Source organism: Sceloporus undulatus, chromosome 3 (assembly GCF_019175285.1).
Source record: "Sceloporus undulatus isolate JIND9_A2432 ecotype Alabama chromosome 3, SceUnd_v1.1, whole genome shotgun sequence".
NCBI lineage: Eukaryota > Metazoa > Chordata > Lepidosauria > Squamata > Phrynosomatidae > Sceloporus > Sceloporus undulatus.
This window is the reverse complement of record NC_056524.1, coordinates 58,216,042-58,228,604: the sequence shown is the minus strand read 5'-3', so window position 1 is coordinate 58,228,604 and position 12,563 is coordinate 58,216,042.

Sequence of the window (12,563 nt, the reverse complement as noted above, 5' to 3'; positions counted from 1 at the left end):
GCGGCGCATTCGTATCCCGGGGTACCACTGTATATTTGTATTTCTCATTTGTTAGATGTGGTGTATTTAATTTGAATGGCGTATTTGTATAATTGTGGTCATGCTTAATGACATTACCACCCCTGCTCCCCCCCCCCTTGTAACATGACTGGGACCCAGCCCATGTGAAAAACACAGCTCATCATCAGGCCTTAGGTTTGGGTGCTGAAATCTCAGAGCCTGACAGACCTGGCAGCCTTCAGGATTGGGAGTGGGGACTCTGGCAGTGGGGACATGATCATATGCTGGTACATACTGTGTATGTTCTCCTACTGCAACCAGGAGCAGCTAAGCAAATCAGAGACCTCTGGATATGGGCTAAACTCTGACGATACCAGCACTCTTGCTTGAACCTAGATGAGACAGTGTTGTTTCTTGCTGACTCCTGCAGATGTCACTCTAACCAAAAACTAACCAATGGCTTGTGCTTTGTTTTACTACTAGAATGTTTGGGGAGCATCCACCATTGTGGTGGCTGGTTCAAAAGCCAAGTTTCTTCAGAGATCTGGTTTGCTGGGACAGCTGAAAATGCAATGAATGATAATATCTGATGAACAGAGAACACATTTTCTCATAAATAATTGCTTTGATCAACCCTCTGGCCAGTAAAACTGTGTTTATTATCACAGCTACTTCCATACACCAACCACCAAATTTATATCTCTTTGACTTCCAGTTTCTTTCTTTTTCTATCTTAGAAGCTATATCTCTCTATATCCTACAAGCTGCCAGGAAAAACATACTTTCTGAAAAGTCTGGTTTTATGTATCAGATTTTTTTTTTTTTTTTTTTTTGCAGAAAGTGCTAGTAAAGTGAATTGTGTATCACATTATTTGTGAAAGATATTTGAAGGCAGATGTTCCAAAAACAAAACAAAAAAACCATACATATCTACAAGTCATCTCTGATATTTCTATTTTCGTCTATGAACATTTATTTTTAATTTCTCTTTTTTCTTTTTATTTATCTAATTTTCTCTTTCACTTTTGTTGTTATTGTTGTCTCGTGTCAAATTTCATCTTTTTTGTGCAAATATATATAATTGGCTGGGTAGGTCTGCTGGAAGAGATTTTGTGAAATCATGTGTGAGTAGAGAATTCTTGATTGTTTGTAGACAACATGACCTTTACAACAATAACAACAACAAGAAGTTAGTATACATTCAGGAACAGTTGGGTAAGTTAAGTTAAGATCCAGATGGCTAATATTACAAAAGAGTATGGGTTTTTCAATGTATTCATACACATCCTACATTTCAGTCATCACAATGTGTGAAAATGTGGATTTGATCATTCCATATTGCCATAAACAATGCAAGTAGCGTGTTGCCAGATGTCATCTCTGGTTACATCCAGTGTGCTTGACAGACATGAGGCAGGAGGGAGGATGTATATTTAGCTGTTGCCAGGGGCTGCCTTATGCATCCAGCTAGTATTAAGAAACTGGCTAGGACAATGGCAGAGGTCAACAACAGTGCAATGGGGTAAGTCTTAGATCAGGAAGATTTCCTCACTGAATTTCATCCGACCATTGAAAACCCCAGTGTTAATAACAGAAAGCTGATTAACTTTAATGAGGTGGATATATATATATCAGTTCCTTTGCAACTGCCACATGTCTTATCAAGGAAAGATTCCCTGCCAGGATTAATGGAATTACCCCATTCAGAAGCTGCAGGTGTAGGCTCTGAGCGGCATTCTTTGGCTGCCACAGATTGTTTTATTCCTTCTTGTCTACAGTAAAGCTTACAATGCAAGTGTTTTCATTTTTCACAGCCAAAAGAAAGAGTAAGAAGAAAGAAAAGAGAAACATGGGGCTGAAATGTCTTTGGTTGTCTAAGGAAATAAAAGGCATAAAGTATACAGTACACAGGGCTGCTTTCCATGATGATAGAAACTTAGGCTCTCAAAGGAAAGCAGCTCAAAAGAGATTTCTGTCCCTCCCAGCTAGAGCTTTTGTGACACATTGTCCCAAATAAATAAAAGAATTTTGCTGAAATGATCTACCTTGCTGTTTTCCTTTCCTTTGAAGAATCTGGTACTATAATAGGCAACCCATCAGGAATAATTAGATTATACGGCAGCATCCATGGAAACCATATAGTTTTTGAGGGAGGGGGATGCCCACATAGAAGATCTCAAAAATCACATCTATTATGGGTATCTCTGACTATTTCAAAGCCAGATCAACTCCAAATTATGGGAAACAGTAGTGGGTCAAATTCTGTTTATTCTACATTCTGTCTTGTCCTGTGTTAACTGGATAATTTGTGTTTGGCTTACAACATGTTGCTGTTTTAACAGAGCATCTTTAATAAAATTAGTTTCCTTCCTCAACTTAATATGAAAAGAAAAAGGGAAGAGGGAGAGGGCAGGCAGTTCCCTAAATAAAATATGACAAATCAGAATAATGCCTAAAATTGAGAATATAACTTCTGATCTTTCAATAAGATCCAGATATTTTATAACCAACAAGGTGAAGACTCTCACCAGACTCCTATTGGCGTTTCACACATGCATAACCAGCTAATTATGACAATGGTTGAATTTTTTACTGGTTATATAAGATCTTTGATAATTTTTCATATAAATATTCACTTTGGTTGTGCAACAAGTCAATGTCTTATAAAGATGTGCAAGCACACTGGAGGAGTTATAGCAGCCTCAATAGGATTTTGGTTTCTGTTTATCAGTGCTCCTGTAGTCAACCAGGTTTAGTTCAATCCATCACTGCTTTTTAGGGTTAAATTACTTACCTAAATTACATATTACCTAAAACATGCTGCAGAGTTCCCTCTCCCCCCCAAATAATTCATGGATAAATAAGGTTTAAATTTCCTCCCAACAACCTTTTCCCCATCCTCTAAAAATCACAGGAATAATTTCAGGCAAGAGCTGATGGTATGGAAAACTTCCAAAGATATTGACAAATTATAATGGCAATTTTGCTGAAAAGTACCACAGTTCTCTGCAGTTGCTGGAAATCACACATTCTTCACTAAATGTAATCCACTTAAATTAAAACCATTGTTTATTATTTCACTTTTGAACTATACATATTCACTTAAGGTCCAAAATGCCAGAAAGCTGCAGCTGTTAAAAGCCACATCCTTAATTTAGAGATGGTTGTCCTACCATGTGGTTAGTTGTGTTTCATTGATGCCTTGGAGCTGGATGACTGTCAATGGCAGTCTCAGATTTATCTGTTCACCAATATAGTCATATGAAATCTAAGTAAAGCATATGAGTAGAAAAAAAAACTGATCAGGGGATCATCATCATCATTCACTGGCATCACATATAGATTTATTTTATCTATGCCCAGCTATGGGAGCATTATCACTGTGAGTTGTGTTGCCATGGATGTGACAATTAGTGTTCCTAGATTTGTGTTATTTAAAATGATTTTGTTTACTTGTTGACTTTATTGCTGGTAGTACACAAGATCCTAATTACATTATGCCAATGTGGCACCAACTCTTCACTGGAACCAGTGAGGTAAGTAGATTATCTGATCTGCTTTGACACTTATTGCTTCCCTTGGCCTTTCTTTAGGGTTTTATTAGGCAAGGTATACTTGCCATTTCCTTCCTCTGAAATATTTACCCATGCCATTTTGTATTAATTGGCTGTCTTCTGTCCAAGTACTAATCAGAGCTGACCCTGCTTAGCTTCCAAGATCTAGTGCCCTTGGGGTATTTAGGATATTTATGCCCTTCAAGAAAGAAACCCGGCATTTCACTTCCTAAGATAAATTAATACATTGAATGGGGAGATATTTTTCTGGATTGCATGACAGAAGAGAGGATTAAATATACAGGTATGCCTTCATGCTGTATTTGTAATGTGTACGTAATGTTTAGGAGGTTAACTCTACAACCTAGAGAGTTGAAGCAAATTAGACAATAATATTTGAACTTGCATTAAGACAATGTCCTATATATGGATATGTACCACACTTTCATATGTTTAAAATATTGACGCAGTAGAAGGTAAGATTGGAGAAGAACTTTGTTGGATCCAACAGTTTTGACAAAAGTAGCTATTTTCACATTACCCAAGACCCATTGCAAAAAAGAAATGCATTCATCCTTGAAAATGTAATGACTGGGCATTTCAGTGAAATAACTTTTAAAAAATGTGAATGACTCAAACGTGTGCAATTGAAAGAATATATACACACAAACATGTTTTAGTGATTCAGGGATATGCATGCAGTAGGTTAAATGTAGGCAGAAAAGAGAATCCCAAAATTTTGCAATACAATGCAAAACATGGTCAGAAATAAAATAGTGAAATATAACAAATTCAAAAAAGAAAAAAATTCATGCTTTTATCAGAAGAAACCTTAAGGTTTTCCATTAGCATTTAATAGTACTGATCAAGGAGGGAGAATGCAATAACACAGTAGACAGAGCTATAAATTTATTCTGGACTTTGCAGATTAATCTTAGTCTTGTGCTTCTTGTCTTAGAGTATCCCATGTTTGGCACCATTGATTATTGTTATTTATAACATTCAAAGAAAGATGCAAGATGTTGGTAACAGAATCCCAACTACATTGACATCATAATGCTGACCAGGTGCTTTTGCATACTTTTGAAACAGGAGATTGATGGGTTTGGGGTCAAACTAGACGTTAAAGGGAAAGATAATTTCCTGTGATTAGCCCACTGTCCCTCCCCACTACAGGATTACCTCAGAGATATGGAGCTCAGCAATCAGATTTGTAAATGGAACCCACACCTATGTTCCAATGCCAGACTGAAAACAGGATATGCTAAATGCCAGATTTACAGCTGAAGATGATCACAAGCTATCACAAACAAGAGGTTGTCCCCTACTTCAGCCATCTCCTTTGCTAAAATGTCTCTGGTTGTCTGACTTTATCATTTAGTGTGGCTTAAATTTCTATTCTTGTAATTAAGATTGGAACATCCACATAAGTGGGTAAGTGAATAGCTTTGCATGTCAAGGATTCAGAAGTGCAGCCATTCCATACCCTACACCCACATCTGCACCAATAATTGTGCAACACAGAAAGATATCTTAGGCCTAATACAAATGGGCATAAAGTGCTGTCCTGGGACCGAAATTAGGCCTTGGGAGCGACTACACGCTCCTGAGCCTTACTGCGCCATAATGGCAAAGGGCCGCCATGGTGACGTACACATGGTGCAGCATCCATATGGCGCCACACTGCACGGACATCATCAGTGCGTGTGAGGGTGCCAATGGCGCCGTTCGCATGCTCTAAAAAGAATCCGCTGGGAGTGGGTTCTTTTTAAGGCTCCCAGAGGCCATGGCATTTGGTTGCTTCAGCCTCCGTGTGGGCCAGAAACTGGCAGCGTCTCAGGGCTCCTTTCTGCTCATCTGTATCAGGCCTTAAACACTATAAGTCTTTTTGTCCATCTTTCCTAGAATTGTCTACTTTGGCTGGCAGGAACTCTCCAGAGTCACGGGAAAAGTCCATCACCTGCTGAGGGATTGCTTGTTGCTGTGATGACAGAGACTGATCCTGGGGACTTGAGCTTGCCAAGTATATCCTCTCTTACTTTGTGCTCTACAGACTATATGATATATGTGTTTTAGCTTTTACATTAGTTCTTCATTAGATTCTGGAATGCTCTAAGTGGTCTACTAACAATGTTTGATTGGCATCTGAGCATCTAGAAAATTGATGATTAGGGCCCAACAGAGGTTTATTCAGAACAATTCATGCCAGCTCAACCTTATTCTCCTCTCTTTTTTATTTGGACAGAACTATTAGTTTAGGAGATTATGGGAATGCTGTGAATATAGTATATATTGGGCCTGTACATACAGGCCAAAATAAAGCTGCTTCGGGTCACTTTGGAGGCATGCTGTTTAAATGACACAAACATCTTAAGAGGCCAGAAGCTGTGCCAAAGCAACACTCCAGTCCTAAAGATTGGAGTGCAGCTTTGGTGCAGCTTCTGGCCTCTTAAGATGTTTGTGTCATTTAAACAGCATGCCTCCAAAGTGACCCGAAGCAGCTTTATTTTGGCCTGTCTGTATGGGCTCATTGATATGCTTACCAGAGTCCATCCATACAGAGCCATAGTGCCTGTATGGAAATAATATAAATGGGGCTTTCTCATGTGTGTGGGCCATAAGTCAAAGGTGACCTGATGTCAGTTAACTACAGTGTGCTTTGACTTGCAGATTCCTCTTCACAATTTGGAAAGGTCTCCTCCCACAATTCATTAATATTAGTATACATTTGGTCATTTAAATCCAATAAATGCATCTTATCTCTCGAATATTGAGTTCGGTTCTGGGTGCCTCATTATAAGGATAGAGGGTGCAACTGCACTGTAGAAACAATGCCATCACTTTAACTGCCATGTTTCCATCCTACAGAATCCTGGGATTTCTATTTTTGTGAGGCACAAGCACTGTTTGGCAGAGAAGACTAAAGACCTTGTAAAACAACAAACCCCAGGATACCATAGGATGGAGCTATAGCATTTATGGTGGTGACAAACTGCATTATTTTTACAGCATAGATGCACTCCCCAGACAAGTTGCAGCAGATTCAGAGAAGGGCAAGGAGGATAATAAATGTATGGAGAATGAAATATATGGGGAAAGGTTTAAGGAGCTGGGCATGCAAAAGATTGAGAGTATCTCAAGGGATGTCAGAGAGGGGTGGTGGTGCAGGCTTGTTTTCTGCCACACCAGAGGTGAAAGTTGAAAGTTTCCAGCTTGAATGTTACAGGAGATTAGATTTCAAGTGAACATTGGAAGGAACATGGAGAGAATATTCGTAAATATTTGAATCCCTGATGGAAAAAGGAGTTTCTAGACTGCTGGAAAACCTTGACAAAAGGGATCATTGATGGACTAGAAACCATACCTTTTGGGACTTATTCTCTAGGGAAAAAACATATGGTTTTTATGTAGAAAAAGTATTTTCTTCACAGAAATATTATTTTCTACAGAGAAAGCAAGTAACCTAAACAGAAATAAATATTTCTACTCATAAAATCATGAAAGTGGACATTTGCACAAAACTCCCGCATATAGATTTTTAAAAGAATAAATCCTGAATTGAAAAAAGTCTTGCAGTAAGGAGAAAAGTAGATAAAATGTCAATGAGTTCATGTCCATGAGAACTATGGGATGGTTGTGAGATCAGACCCATGAAAAGGTGTTTATTTTGAAGGTCTTCTATTGGTGTAACACTTGATCTCAGTATATCATGGCCCAATGGACGCTCTTAAGTATTCTCTGTGAATAAAGGATTTGACCTGAAGATAAGTATGTACAGGAAATCATTTCGATTTCTGCTATGTTCACATTGTAGAAGTAAAACTAAATTAAGTTACTAAATCGATTAGTGTGTACATTACATATATATAAAATACAACGACGCTGTCTTTGTTCTGATTTTTATTTCACACAGCAATACTAGTCATGTCCACTAAGGTGCACTAAACCACCAAATATCATCTCCACCTGAACACACATTTTTCTTGTAACCAAACAGAGTAACACTAGTCTCTGTTGTCCATTCTTACGTTGTTGACTGTTCAGTCTTTTACACAAGCACTTTCTACACAGTGTATTTGTTATGAAAGAGTAAAAGTATATGGTACATATATTGTACTGAAACAACAATAGATGTTTTGGCTTGAAATTTGCAGAGGGGATTGATGTTTGCCTGGAAAGGCTGTGGATCAAGATGATCAGAAGCTTTAATTCAGATACCGTAGACATGGTTGATGTTGCAATTCTATAAAAACCTACCCGGAAGTATGTCCTGTTGAACCTAATGAAGATTATTCTTCAGTAGACATACAGCATACAGTATTATGCTGCATTAAGAATGGGTATATGTGCAGCGGAGACTATTATAGATGACATAGGTTGCAGCAGATGAAACAAGGAAATCTGTGGCATTTTTAATATGTTTATTGTGACTAATATGTTTATCATGGCATAGTCCTTTGTGGGCACATATTGAATATGGCAGGCTGAATAAAATCCATTAGCTTGAACAGAATTCTTTGTTGTTTTGAAGTATGAAAGTATGCTACCTTGACACTTAACTAGTATATGCTTTGTGCCATCTTTTATAGTTGTCAACGATGTAATCCCATTTCCATTTCTACTTCACTTATGGCTTCCATTTATCCTGATCATTACAAAGTAAGTCTGAGCATTTAAAATGGAACATTTTTTAAAAAAGAAGGTGAAGGGGAAATAAATATTCAACATGCAAGGGTGTGTGGGGGGGACATAATTGAATATGTTGTAACCTAAAAATAGATAATAATTGAATTTAAGAGCATTTGTTTCCATTTAAAGTGGACAAAAGCTCTCAGTTTTAGTTTGTGAGTTCAAGCAAAAATCACATTTTCTGCAACTAGCACAAAGCTTCCTTTACCACGAAGCTTGTACAGTATATATATTTTACCTCAGTATGTGAACACTTTCTGACCAGATTCAATGTAACAAAGGACAAATGCAACTGGGAAAATGAGAACTGAATTGTAATATAGTAAATGCCTCTAGCTAGCCCCTCCCTGCATCCTCATTGTATTTTATTTGTTTTTAGAGTTAAGGTCCAAAACACACTGCAGAAATAATCCACTTTGCGAGTGCTTTAACTACCCTGGCTCAATGCTAGGGAATTCTGGGAACTGTAATTATGTGAGACATTTAACCTTATCTGTCAGAGAGCTCTGGTGCCACAATAAACTACAGTTCACAGGATTCCTGTGCCAGGGCAGTTAAAGTGGTCTCAAACTGGATTATTTCTGCAGTGTGTTTCAGACCTAAGATAAAAATACAGGCAACAGCAACAGCAGCAACAACAAAATGCACTTTAAAAATCCAAGAAATAAATTTAAGGGCAAAACAGACTGGCAATAAGAGCCAGCTACAGGGTGGTGTGGAGGCATGGCATATGCACACCAGATGCCCAAAGCCATGTCCAACACAGCAGGTGGTGTCACAGCGTTTGTGCAGTGTGGTGTTTACACACACCACTCTGCAGAAATAGGGAAACCTGCCGCTATGGTGGAAAGGGTGGCTTTTTTCAGGCCAAAAAGGAGAGGCATTTTGCCACTCCTTTTGGCCTGAAAAAATGCCGGATCAGGGCCATGGTGTGCAGTTGTCACAGCCCTGATCTTACATGCAAAGGGGCAGTGTGATGCTGCTCCTTTAAGACCATCTGTTTTGGCTCTTACTGATTATACTGTAATTCCAACAGAATCTTTCTACCAGGAGATCTAGGATAAAACGTTCTTATCAAAATTCCTCCTGGACCTGCACCAATAAGATGGAAGAGAGGGAGAAGTGATGTTTTCCTCCCTTTCTTGAAATAGACCAACCTCCTGCTATAACTGTTTTCCTGCAATATAAAGACAGGAAAATGGGAGAGAAATGAGCTCCTGGCTATGCTCCTAGACTGGTGGGGTTTTTCTATTAGAAGCAGCAACCTTAGTCTGCCTGTACTCATAGGAGTTTATCACACAGCCATTTTTGCCCAATCCGGGCACAGGATGGGATCAGGCTTGAAAGGCATTGAATGGGTGTTATCACACATAAAAATGCAGACTTTGTCACAGGGTGATCACAAGCCATCTGATTTTGAGTGATTGAAGTTTTATGTGTTGTGTTATATATCAATCTGTTTCTCCCTCCTTGATTCATGGGAAGAAGTGGGTAAGAAATAACAGCAACAACAATAACCATAAGAACATTTAATTATTCTAGGTAAGATTAGGATATTTTTATTATTGTATTTATTATTATTGCCAATATTTATATACCATTTTAAATAATACAACCTGAAAGTGGTTTATAGTAAAACATTCTCTATAATCATATAAAAACAATGCAAACAATTTAAGGACTTTTAAAAATAAAAATAGTTTGAATTATAGCTGTATTTCTTCTGACATAAATACTGGTAAGATAATAAAAGATAGATTTTGAATATGGTATCTAGAATTGCCCAATCAAGTATTATTAATTCTTAAAAAATTCAATTTGAACATCTTGTGATATGTCTTATATCAATGCTAGAGGCCATTAATGCAATTTGTTTCTCATTTCAAGAATTGCACAATGTCTTCCTTTTTTCTTACCTTGGATGATATTGCAAGCTCTTCTTCCATATAATTAAATGGTGGTTCTCAATATTTCATCCTTGAACTATTTAGGACTTCAGATCTCCAGATCCCTGATTATTGGGTATGTTCAGTAAGACGTCAGTCAGCTAGACTCCAGAACAAGACCAATGGTTGAGGACCCCTGTGGTAAAGTTGTGTGTGTAGGGTAGGACAAAGCAACAAATATAGGAAGATAAAAGAGCTATTCCTTCACTGGATCTTCCCACCTATTTTGTCCTTTTCAAATACAAGGAAGATGATTAAAGGCAATTAATTATCTCATTGATGGTGGTATTAGACAATTAGCTTGCCAATAGATGTATTTTCACAATCCCTAGACCATTTAGAAATTACAGTTTTCCACAATGTAGGTATAGTCAATTTCTCATGTTCTTCCTTCTCTACAGGACAAAATATATTCATTCATTTCTTCATTAAGCATTTGAAATATTTGTAAACACCAAACAAAGAACAGAATAAACATATCTCCACCATATCAAGTCTTAATCTAATAGGTGCAACGTAAAAGTTAAGTCAAGATGGAGATGGAAATAAGCAAAGTGAGGTGCCAGCTGTTATACTATCATGTCAGGTGTCCTTATGTTCATTTTTTTCCTACTGAAATTCATTTTGTTTGTTTTTGGGCCATTACTCCAAGCTGTTAAGATCTTGAATCCTTGTTTTGTCTTCTGAAGTATTACCTGCTCCACCTATTTTGGTATCATCTACAAATGTGATGAGCATGCCCTCTCTTTCTTCATTCAAGTCATTTCCATATTATTCACACAATGGGCATATCTCTTATCTTGTTCTTACTTTGAAGACAGCTGTAGCACCCTTATTTTTATCCTCTGGTGGAAACCTGAGCACATTCTGAGCTTTAGACCTTCTGAACCTCTTTCTACAAATACATTCTACTCATTTATGGTCTTCCTTGGTGATTTCACTCTTTCTTCACTTGCAGTGAATAGTAAGGTGATGTTTTAAAACCAAAATTATAAATTGTGAGAGAACTGTATAATTGACTAAGAATAAAGACAAGAAAATTTTAATAATATTTCAATAACTAGGTGAGGTCAGAGAGGACCAGTTAGTACTTGGATGGGAGGACTCCCAAGGAATAACCAGGGATATCTAGTAGGAATGAAAAAGAAGCCTTTCTGTAAAACAAGAACTGCCCAGTTGATAATATTGGGCTAGATGGACCAATGACAAGGGAGCTTTGATACATTTGGACTCAGAGATGGATGGCTCATTTTAACTGATTCTCACAATTTATTCTTTAAATTATGTATGCCCATGCAAATGGATTCAGAAAATTACATGTGATCTATTTTAACTGACTGACCCATAGTGCCAATGTCTTATAGGTGAGATATGAAGCTGACCATGAATATGCTTGGCATTTGTTAGTGCTGTTGAGAGTGTTTCTTTACTCATTTGCTTAGGAACTAAAAGCACCCTAAGACTGGGGAACAACAGTAAGATTCACACCTTTAGCCATATTGATACCAACAGTTCTGGTTTTAGTGGAAAAATTGTTTCAGTTTAAAAAAAATCTCCCTGTGTTTTATATCTAGTACATATCAACATGTGGTAGTTAAAACAATGAGGACAAATAAATGTGAGTGTACCAAATCGGTGAAAATTAACCTACTTTGTTTAATGCTTGTATGGATAGAGAGGGTTTCAAAATTTGGCTATAGTATTATGATTACATTGGCCTATTTTGAGGAAAACAAATCTTCTTTATAAGCTCTCCAGTGACCTGTAAGATAATTGAAAACATTTTAAAGTGTAATTTTCTAACAACTGTTTCCATGCTTTGTTTTGTTTTTTTAATTCTGTTGCTGTTCCAGCAGTACCTTGGGATAGTTAGTCCAGGCCATTGTGGTTTACATTATACTTTTTATAAAAGTTCATAATGAAAAGAACCAGTTCACTGTTCAGAAAATAAATCCCATATAAATGTCATACTCAGTTTAAACATTTCCCAGAGGACCTAAATGTACAGGGTAGATTGTACAAGATAATAATAATAATAATAGGTTTTATTTATATACCGCCCAATCACTGGGAATCCGAGCGGTTTACAATAGAGGAGATAACAGACAGTTCCCTGCCCACAGGCTTACAATCTAAAAGACACGACACAAAAGGAGAAGGGAATGGTGAGGGGGGGGGAGAGGGAATCAGGTCCAGTATTCTTCTCTCCCACTGAGGCCTGGACCAAGGCAGATGGACTGGAGAGAGGGCTCTTCTTCTTCAGGCTAGCTCCTGATGGTACTGGGCCAGCCTTCTCTCTCCCTCAGAGGCCGAAAGATGACAGTTAGGGAGGGAGGAGCCTCCTTCTTCAGGCTAGCCCCTGATGGTACTGGGC